Below are 9,166 nucleotides of genomic sequence, written 5' to 3' on the forward strand. Positions count from 1 at the left end.
CTGCCTGACTTTTCCCAAGTTGGACAAGGAAGCAAAGCGAATGGGTCTGGTGGTAAACGACGACAAGACGAAGTATCTCCTGTCATCAAACAAACAATCAGCACATTCGCGCCTGGCACCCACGTCACTTTTGACAGTTATAATTTCGAGGAAGTAGAGAATTTCGTTTACTTGGGAACCAGCATTAACACCTGTAATAATGTCAGCATGGAAATCCAACGCAGAATCGCTCTTGCCAACAAGTGCTGCTTTGGACTGAGTAGGCAATTCAGGAGTAAAGTCCTCTCTCGACGTACGAAAACCACACTATAAATCACTCATCATGCCCGTGCTGGTATGTGGCGTATTAAAATACAGCGGCTCAACTGGCTTGATCATGTCGTTCGAATGGACACCGACGCCCCAGCTCTGAAAGTATTCTGGCTTCACTTGGCATTTCTAATAGGCGTCAGTTGGTCAAAATCGCTTTGGCGGTTACAGCGCCAAAAAGGAAGAAGAGGAAGAGAATAGATCTATAACCTTATCAGTCACACAGTGTTATAATCCCGACGAAATCCTTGACGGTGGTACCGGGAGGGGAACGGTACATGACGGTAGGAATTTTAGTTTGGGTTAAAGTCTCACACGGAAGGGGTTAGGCTTTCGATGCTTCCTCCTCGTAAAATAAACATGCTCAGTAAAAAGTTAACAATTTAAATCGACGAATAGTTTTATATCAACTTTTGTGAACTTCTGTTTATTTGTTTTTTGTACAACATATTTACCTTTATTGGTTACAATAATTTTAAGCTATAATAAAAAAAATTTTAGTACATAAGTAAGTAATTGGGTTTGAATTTTTTATTTTGTATGGGCCCCCCCCTCTCCCCCCTAAATTTCGTTTTGGCTACGCCCATGGTCCTGGCTGTCATGAAATTTCAAAAGAGCTTGAAATATATAAAGGTATGTTGCTTTAAAGACTTATAGTCAAAATATACTTTGTTTTGATTAGTGTTCACTGCATAATACTATTATTTATTATTTAAGATACCGTTGAAAAGCAACAGAACACTATCATCGCGATATTGGCGGAGCACAAAATGTTGTTGGACCGTCTTCTTTCCCAAGTGGAAAACATTATGAGCATTTTTCCCATAAACTCGGATGAAAAATTAATCGAATTTGACAATATTTTAGCTACTAATGCGGAACCTTATATAAGTGTATCCTGTTGCTGGAAAATAGAATTAGCACAAGTTGTTAAATTTAAACATTTTTTAGAAGCGACAAATGCAACTTCTTATTGCTGGCAATGCAGAGCGAAACTTACATCAAATATTTGGCCAAAATGTAATAATGAACTATAATGTTGACGGAATCAGCGGAAAGAAACGACTAGGGGATTTATGCAATGTATTTTCCGTAATTATAGGTACAACATTTTTTTTACTACCGTTAATTTTTAAATCGTATTGGTTTAATAACAACGTATTTTCTCCTTATAACCAGATGTCATAACGACCTTCAGTAAATCATCAGACACAACTTTGGGAGCAGCTTTCCAACGCCAAAAGAAAAAATTCTTCAAGCAAACAGCCCGCATTAAAACCAAAAAAAAAATAAGGAGAACCGAAATTATGACGAAAATGAGACTGAGAAATACGAGTAAATCGAATTTATTGAAGAAATTGATGGGACTTAATATACAAAAACTACAAATACTATTTTTTAGATTGTAAGAAAAGTTTAGGTAGGTAGAAAAAATATGCTAAAAACGAAGTACCTTTTTTATTAAAAATAACTATCTACAAGTCATTTTTATCAACAATATACATATCTGTGTTTCAATGAATTGTATTACCCAAAGGTATAAAAAAGTGTAGACAATAATCATGAAAAGGTAGTAGAGAATCTCTGTCCATATGGTCCCAAAAGAAGTACTTAGTCAATACCTCTGGAGAATTGCAATGACAAGCGCATGTGAGATGTCTATAGCAAATAACATTGTGCGTCGCATATCTTGGAACTAGTACTGGTGACAAAGTCAATAGCGAATCGATAAAGTTTCGCTGTCGACATTTACTGCAGGGATGTTACTCGACGGCGCTCTCATTCACCAAATACGTGTTCCGCTATGCTCACATACTTAAGTATCAATCAACCTGAACATAGTATTTGGAAACATCTCACTGGAAGGTCAAACTGCACGTGAAGTTTTGTGTTCTGTTTATGGGTTTGGATTTCACTTATAACACGCGAAGGCATATTTTGTGAAGGTGATCAGGTTTGCATTCGTTCTATTTCTAAAAATGGAGTGTGATATGAAAGCGCTTGGCCGTAGATGTGTACTAAGGTTTAATTTTTTTCTAAAGTGTTGCCACCTGTTATGAATTTTAATTAAAACTATGTAATAAGTTAAATCAGCTACTAAAGTATGGGTATTACTATAAATTGGTTTGAAAAGGCTTCATTTCTAATAAATATGTACGAGTGTTGCCACCCGTTTAAAACGTCAAATTCAACTAAAATTAAGGGAGTTAGGTAAATTAAATACATACTATTTATGTATTAAAATATGGGTGTTCGAATAAACGACGCAATTTTTTGTGAAGGAGATCAGATCTGCACAGTTCTTTCGAATTTTAAAAATTAGATAACAAATTGTGAACCTTGGTTTTATTTTTTGAAGTAAGAACTTTTTTGGAGGTACAGGGTGATTTGATGCAATTGATATCGAAGCAAAACCTATACAAAAATATCGACCACAAAATCAATGACAAATACGATAAAAATTTCGATAATAATATTGGTAGCAAAATCGATTAGAAAATCGATACAAATATCGATAACAAAACCGATAAATAATTGATAACAAAGTCGATAACAAAAATCGATAGAAATATCGATAACAAAATCAATAAAAATATCGATAACAAAATCGATAAAAATATCTATACAAATATCGATAAATAGTCGATAACAAAATCGATAAATAATCGATAACAACCCCGATAAAAATATCAATTATTATATCGATAAGTCCCAAGAATCCCGAGAATCTCTAAAATCCCAAATAGTTCCCAGATTGAGTCTCTGTGTCTCTATCTATATCCTTTTCTCTATAATTACCTTTATTTTAATCTTTCTTCCTCTATCTTCATCTTTACTTTATCGGTATCCTCATCCTCATATTTTTTATTATATTTATCTTTGTTTTTACTGTTATGTTTGTCATTTTCTTCATCTACATATTCCCCTTCACCTTTACCCTCGTATAAGTAAAGTGTTTAAATTTACCTTGGTCTTCATTTTCGCCTTTATCTTTACGCATCTTTGTTTTTGTTGTTATTTTTACCTTTGCCTTTATCCTTTTCTTTATCCAAGTACGTACTGACCTTTACTTTCATTTTGTATTGGTCTTTTCTACGTGTTATTCTTTAACCTTTTATTAGCAAATTTTTGGATAAATAATATAATATCATACACTCAAGAAGCATTTGTTTCAGTCCCAACCATTTTCATTGCACCATTTCCTTTGCACAATTTCCGTTGCACCATTTCAGTGTGCAATTTCCCTTGAATTTGCCAATTTACTTACAACCAACCAACTGCCGCTAAAGAATGCTGGACCTGGGGCTCTATTCTGTAACTGTGAGAAAATGTAGTGTACACCGAGTGCAAAACTCACAACCAAAAATTCACCGACTAAAATTCAGTGAGTTTTTCGGAAGATAAGTGTACACAATTTTGACAGTTAAAACTCATTCTCTGCATGCTGAATCTCAAAATGAAGAAGTGTGCACAATTTTGACAGCTAAAACTCATTCTCAGTCTTCCAGAATCGCAAAATGAAAAGTGCACACAATTTTCAGTGTACACTTGAAAACTCACAGTTACAGAATAAAGCCCCTGGACTGGTTTCGGACTGGTTCGAAATAAACCTGGAATAGGTTCCAATTTCCCACGAACTAGTCCAAACAGGTCCTGAACTGATTTCGAACTCAGCCCGAACTAGTTCAGATCCCGAACCAAAATTATTAAAAAAATTTGTCTGTACTAAATCATTCTCAAATACCTTTTTATTGAAACCCAAATTGTAAAACTTTAGTAAGTAGTTGCATATGTATTTAAATAAGTTTAATTTGAAGAAAGTTGGCAACCCTGATGATAAATTCGAGCGGATCAAAGCTTAAACAAAAAGCCTTCATTTTAGATTCATGATAGGATAATTCACTCAAATTATATGTATATATAAATTAATTTTTAGATAGGTAGCAACCCTTATATGATACTCACAATGGAATATTTTACTGAAACGTATGTGTATATTTAATTAAATTTTGAGATAGTTGGCAACCCTATTGACCGGATCAAAGCTTACAGAAATAGTCCTTATTGTTCACTAATACTACATATATATTTAAATTAACTTTTAAGGTACATAGGTGGCAACCCTATTCAAAAATTTTATTATTTGATATTCATAAAGGAATAATTTATTGAAATTGCATACATATGTATAATATATTTAATTTAACTTTTTAGGCAGGTGGCAACCATATTAAAAATATTACCTCTTGATAAAAGTGGACTGAAATGCCTTTCGTTCGATAAAAGCGTTGCAAAATTATACGCTACTTAAATATTTTATTCACTTTATTTTCAGACAGATGGCAACCCTATGTAAAAATTTGCATTTCTCCCGAAAGCGATAAAGTTGACCTTCAAGATTGTGTTTCAATATTTAAATTTGATGTAGTATGTAGGCATAAAAATACTTTAAAGCAGCAAAGCTGTATTGAAATCATTTAGTTTTGCAGTCACATCAGTTAAAAATGCTGCCTTTGGATTTCAGGAAAATCTTTATTTCTGTCGTCAAAGTTACCTTGACTCAGCCATCTTACTTCAGAGTGGTAGAATATGTCACCGAATTCACTCTCAAATTCATTGTAGACGAGACTTACTGTTACTGATTTGTGATAATAATACGATGAAAATCGTTCAGATTATAAAAAAATTATTTAAAAAAAAAGTAAAAAATGTTGAACAAAACTTTTTGTCATTGTGCTATATTTGCAATTTTTATATTGTATGCATAATCATAAGTACACCAATTAGTATTTCTAGAAGCTGTACCTGTTCAGTGTTTCCATACTCATTTGCATAAACAATATTTTTTCACGATGATGGAAAACAATGGCTTTTCTATTAGAGCTACCGAAATTGTTCATAAATTTACATAAATTCGCAAACTATAGCTAATATTAAAAAAAAGATTAGAATATTTAAAACCAGCGACCTAAATGCACCCCAGCAAAATTACTTCTGTTCTTTACATCTTTTGACTATAGGCCAGTGCAATTATCAAGACAACAATTAAAATTATATTGAAAACAGATAACTTTGAGATTAACGATAAGCTAAAGGGCTGCGAGAAATGATATTTGACTTTATTTTTTGCGTTAACGGATTCATTATCTAATAATAGCACCAAACCCTTTTGCTGAACCCAAAATTTTTAACAAGAATTGGTCTTATTCGACTAGCGTGCTGTGGGTCACTTTGCGATCGATGCGCGGGCTCTTACAATTAAAATAAACGACTAATATTTTGCAGGCNGCACCAAACCCTTTTGCTGAACCCAAAATTTTTAACAAGAATTGGTCTTATTCGACTAGCGTGCTGTGGGTCACTTTGCGATCGATGCGCGGGCTCTTACAATTAAAATAAACGACTAATATTTTGCAGGCTTGTTGTTGACTTCATGATACAATATATTTTCACTATTACCAAGGGATTTGAGAAAAATTATATTTTCGACCCGCCCTAATGTACATGTGTATGCACATATATTTTATAAAATATATAAAACTAGCTTATACCCGCGGGTTTCACCCCGCGTCTTTATACAAATATGAAAAAAATTATAGATGTTAGATTTTATTTCTGTACCCATTTCGATATAGCTCGTTATTTTTTAAGCGAGTTAAGGTTAAAACTATGAAATTATAAAATACGAAAGTTATCAATCCCTCTAAGTTTACCTTAAAATGGTTCCAGGTATACGACGCGTGAACGTGTAACCTTCTTGGAGGTGCCACGGCGGGTTCTAATATTTCCAACTCGCGACTAACTCTTTAGCCAGATTAAAATTAATCATGATTAACTGTAATCAGTTTGAATTTAATCGAATTAACTAACTGATTAAAACATCAATCGATTAATCCCATCATTGATTTCAGATACATATCACTATACCAAGTTTCAGTTCTCTCCCACAAATACTTCCAGAGATATGTATGCAATATGAAAATTCCAATTTGTATGGGAGGGGCCTTGAGTTATCGGACTTACTTTCAGTCTAAGACCATCCTAGTAGCCTATTTTTCAATCCAGGTCATAAACCATCTTTGAGAAAAATTCTTGGCAATTCTTAAAAACGTAGCCTACTTTCCAATCTAGGTCATAAGCTATCTTTGTGCAAATTTTCATGCAAATCTATTGAGTCGTTCCCGCATATTAAATAAATTAAACTTTTTTAACAGGTGGCAACTCTTAAGAAAAGTAGCCTATTTTCGAATCTAGGTCATAAGCTATCTTTGTGCAAATTTTCATGCAAATCTATTGAGTCGTTCCCGCATATTAAATAAATTAAACTTTTTTAACAGGTGGCAACTCTTAAGAAAAGTAGCCTATTTTCGAATCTAGGTCATAAGCTATCTTTGTGCAAATTTTCATGCAAATCTATTGAGTCGTTCCCGCATATTAAATAAATTAAACTTTTTTAACAGGTGGCAACTCTTAAGAAAAGTAGCCTATTTTCGAATCTAGGTCATAAGCTATCTTTGTGCAAATTTTCATGCAAATCTATTGAGTCGTTCCCGCATATTAAATAAATTAAACTTTTTTAACAGGTGGCAACTCTTAAGAAAAGTAGCCTATTTTCGAATCTAGGTCATAAGCTATCTTTGTGCAAATTTTCATGCAAATCTATTGAGTCGTTCCCGCATATTAAATAAATTAAACTTTTTTAACAGGTGGCAACTCTTAAAAAACAGCCTATTAACCAATCTGGCCTATAAGCTATCTGCGTACCAAATTTCATGCAAATCCGTTTAGTCGTTTCCGCGTGATGATTTCCCAAACATCCAAACATACAAACTTTCACATTTATAATATTAGTAAGATAGTAAGATGTACATAGTTAAAATAAATCATTACCTTCCATCGCACTTAATTTTTCGTAAAGTTTGTCACATTTTTTCATTTAATTGCTCGCATAGATGATATTTACCTAAGTAAAGAGAGTAAAAGTGAAAATAGTAACATTAGTGGTGTTCCCCAAATTGAGAAAGTGGCGTGGCACTCTGGTAAAGAGCAGATTAGCTCAAGCAACTACTGTTGCAACGACTGTTGTTTGAGCTAATCTGCTCGTTTGCCAGAGTCCCCGGCCACTTTCTCACTTAAATTCGTATGTACATATATATATATATATCTACATATATATTTACGTTTAGAGGATTCATGCCGCATTGCTTTCTTTGGTGGCGCCGGCATTGCAATCATTGGCAACTGTGGATATATATTCCTATTTCTAGAGGAAATATTTCTTCTTCTGCTACTACAAAATCTGTAATGTAAATTCCCAAAGTACAGGACTCGACTGGTTCTGTAAAAAAACTCCTGCACGATTGAATCCTTCGGCCTTTTATAAATTTCTTGTCTCCGCCAATGAACCTAGTTATTTTTAAAGGTATGTTAGGTTTCACGGAGCAAATGTTATTTGGTTCATTAATCGAGTAAAAAACGCTACTTATATGAACACCCACGAGAAACTGTCCAGAATACTTGGAAGAGTTGTTTTCTGTTCTTATTAATTTTGCGTTCTTCTCTTTATTGACAATTTGCTCCAGAATGTTATTCGGCCTTTTAACTTTTTTTATCATTTGCAATTTGGCTTCAAAACTGTATGCCGTAAAATTGGAAGCAACTCCATATTTTTCGACACATTTAACTAAATGAATAAGGCTGTGGACATTGAATGAAATGCTGTTACTTCCGAAAACGATTGGGAAATTCGTAACAAATAACTGAAGTAGAACGTGAGCTTGTTGCAAGTTTACATTTATTTGTCGGGGACAGTTTAGTAGCCTATATGCGCAATGCTCAGTCGCTTTCCAATGCGGTAAGTCGTCTAAAGCATTGTGGAAGAATACAAGTGAGATATCTTAGGGTTGACAGATAGTTGACAGGGTGTTCAATATGGCGATGACAGTGTGAACAATATGGCAGCCAATATGGCATACAACACCGAATGGCCCGAAGTAGCAAAACTACGACCCGAAAGAAACGCTTCGTGAAAATCCAGGGTTGCGAAGTGGTATTTTGTTGGAAAATATAAAAGCCAGGATTTTGTGCAGCGCCGAATTTTAACAAAAGAGGGTTTTGTGTTCTCAAGATGAACAGAAAAGGGTTGCTGTGCTGTTTCGTTTTAAGCTTATTTTAATCTTAAGGTATCTAATTAAATATTAAAAGGAGACAAAAATTAAAGCAAAAATTTAAAATATATGTACATATCTGAAAATTTTAAATAAAATATATATTTTCACGAGAGACAAATTAAATAAAATGGGTTAACTTTAGGGGAAATATACTTATCAGATTGGGTCAGATAGCGCTTTTACGTTATAAATAAAAATAATTCCTACTTAAATTTTATATAGTTTTGGTGACGTATTTCTAAGCTGACCCTGAGAACTGTGAAATAATACATATTTATGTGCATATATTGTGTTGATTATGCTCTAAATCGCTAAATAATTCTTGCAGCAATCAGCACCATTGGAAAGTGAAGTGACAATAGGCTGGTTTTCTTTATACAGCCCGTTTTAAATTCGTATTATTGTTATAATAAATTACAATTATTGTTTGTTTCCATTTCGGTCAACCGCGCAAATTATTTATTAAAAAAAATCGTTTAAAAATAGAAGATTTTGTTTACTTTTGAATAAGACTTTATCGAGTGCGCTATAAAGACAGGGGGATAAATGCTGTAAAGAAATATATGTTGAGTCCAATCGGTTTTTTGCTAATCCGGTTTTTGTGTAGGTATAAACAAGGTATATTAAAAAAATAAATCTCCATGAAAAAATATCGTTATTTTCGTATTTAAAATTAATCGGAATTT

This window comes from Rhagoletis zephyria, unplaced genomic scaffold (genome assembly GCF_001687245.7).
Source record: "Rhagoletis zephyria isolate East Lansing unplaced genomic scaffold, Rhagoletis_zephyria_1.1 Rzeph_scaffold_02714, whole genome shotgun sequence".
In the NCBI taxonomy this organism is placed as follows: Eukaryota; Metazoa; Arthropoda; class Insecta; order Diptera; family Tephritidae; genus Rhagoletis; species Rhagoletis zephyria.